The sequence below is a fragment of the Leptinotarsa decemlineata genome, unplaced genomic scaffold (assembly GCF_025532065.1).
Source record: "Leptinotarsa decemlineata unplaced genomic scaffold, Ldec_3_MD MMD2_tig00000035_RagTag_RagTag, whole genome shotgun sequence".
NCBI lineage: Eukaryota > Metazoa > Arthropoda > Insecta > Coleoptera > Chrysomelidae > Leptinotarsa > Leptinotarsa decemlineata.
The window spans coordinates 3,733,111-3,735,459 of NW_027412540.1; positions in this window are offsets into that span (position 1 = coordinate 3,733,111).

The window sequence follows — 2,349 nt, forward strand, 5'->3', positions numbered from 1 at the left end:
CTAACGCTACGCGGAATGGTTTCTTCGTGAGATTGTATCATGTACTTCAAAATATTAATTAGCGGGTCATGAAATCAGTCTAATACCTTCTTTGAAATCGAACCCGGTTATTAGTGATCTCTGATGAACATGTGATAATATAAAGCTGCTATAGTTTCCCATTCAAACAAATGCAGAATTCAATATTTTTTTATTTACTTTATTTAGAGTCGCATCAACCTCCAGCGTTATTAGCGACTGTACAATGCATCACTACCAGGGGTAGTCGTATTATATAAGGTTGAACAAATTGACATTTTCTAAAATTTTCATAATATTTTCAATATTATACTTAGGTCCTAATGCCTCTTTAATGGAAGGCTGGATGCCATGAGTTAGTCTTTCATTGAAATACAGCACATACTTCGTTAAGATATGGTTACGGGAGAGTTGCACACTTCATACATAGGGCTGGTGTCGCCGGCAATGAAGTATCTATGGGTGAGGCGAGTGTGGCCTATTCGAAGGCGAGATATTATGACCTGAGTTTTTCTACTTGCCGGGAGATGTATTCATGGAAGTACACTTGTTTTCACTTTGAAAATTTCACTGCATGACCTATTTTATTGATCTTGCCATAATACCATAACACCATGAATTTCACTAGTTCGGACTTCCATTGTCTACTATATAAAATGATATGAAATCCCTGAAACACCTAAAAAAGAAGAATTGAAAATCGACTGAAAGAGGAATCATCAAGACTCTATCAGACCGTGCTTTTGTGCTCTGTAATACGAAGGAAGGTCTCGAGAAGGAACTAGACATCATCAAAAATTATCTTCAATGGAATGGCTACTCCAAAGCGATGGTAGAAAAGACTTTGGCTAGAAGATAGCAGGAGCCTCGTAAGGAAGAGAAGCCGTCACAACCAGTGCTTGCACTTCCCTACATCAGAGGATTATCGGAGAGGATAAGAAGAAGTGGTTCCAAGTACAACATCAGAACCTGCTTCAGATCCGGTAACACAATCCGTAGCAGCCTCACAAAAACCAGGCCACCAAACGCGGACTGCGATTCCAAGAATTACATTTACCGGATACCCTGTGAGTGCAGAAAACCCTATATTGGTGAAACTAAGAGGCCATTGAATGTTCGCATTGCCGAGCACAAGAAACACACACAGCGAGGGGAAACCAACAAATCAGGAATAGCAGACCATGTTTGGACCCAATAACACAACATCGAGTGGTCCCAAGCTGAGATCTTGCACAGAGAGGAACATTGGTTTAGGAGAAAATTCAAGGAAGCCGCATACATGTTATCCAACGAAGTATTCAGCCAAGCCTACGTAGAAATACGCAACATATGGAAACCCATCATCAAGCGAAAAACAGCCAACTCCTGCCAAAACGGTCATCTCCCACGGAACCAGTGAAGCGGAAAATGGAAAGCGGGGATAAGTGAAAGTACTCGAACGACCTATAAATAGTCATCTCTCGGAGGAATCAGTCCAGTCACCACCCGAAGACGATTATAGATACTAACAATCGAAACGTCGTGAAATAACGTGACTTGGAATCTCTCCACTTTTTATTTTTATTTTCTTTTTTCATTTCTTTATTTTTATTTATTCAATTGTTCTATTTTTACTTGTATTTTATTTCACTATTATTTCATTTCAGGTTTATTTTGGTTAATATAATTATTATTTTCAGCTATTCATTTTCAATTCTTCTTTTTTAGTTGTTTCAGGGATTTCATATCATTTTATATAGTAGACAATGGAAGTCCGAACTAGTGAAGTTCAATATGAAACATTGTCAATCACCTTCAAACAAACCATAATACCATGTTGTTCAAACATATCTGTATGGACAACATGGATTTCTGTACTGTTTAGAGGACTGATGGTGGCTTTTTTAACTAATCGGTCAGCCTTTCCGTTTCCTATCATAACTGCGTGAGGAGGAACCCATTTCACAGAGTATATTGATCAGTTCTTTCATGTGACGAATGGAGTACAATTGGTTGATTGCTTCCAGATCACTTGAAGAATCTGACATAATCAAAAATTTCATGAAGTTGCTCTTTTCTATGTACTGCAGTGCTTTTCATATGACCTGAAGTTCCCCAGCGAACCTGAGATTTCTAGGGGAAGTGTGAATGATGAACAAGATTGAGCTAAAAAAAATTTGTTTCAATATGGTGACAAAAATTACCGTTATTATTCAAAGGAATTATCATGTCACGCCAGAATAACGTCCTTTGAACCTTAATCATCCGTAGTTAGGCGATGGAGTATAGAAGTTCCTGACACGAGAAGTACAGTTCTCAACAACCACGAGGTTGATATAGAACGTCACTTGA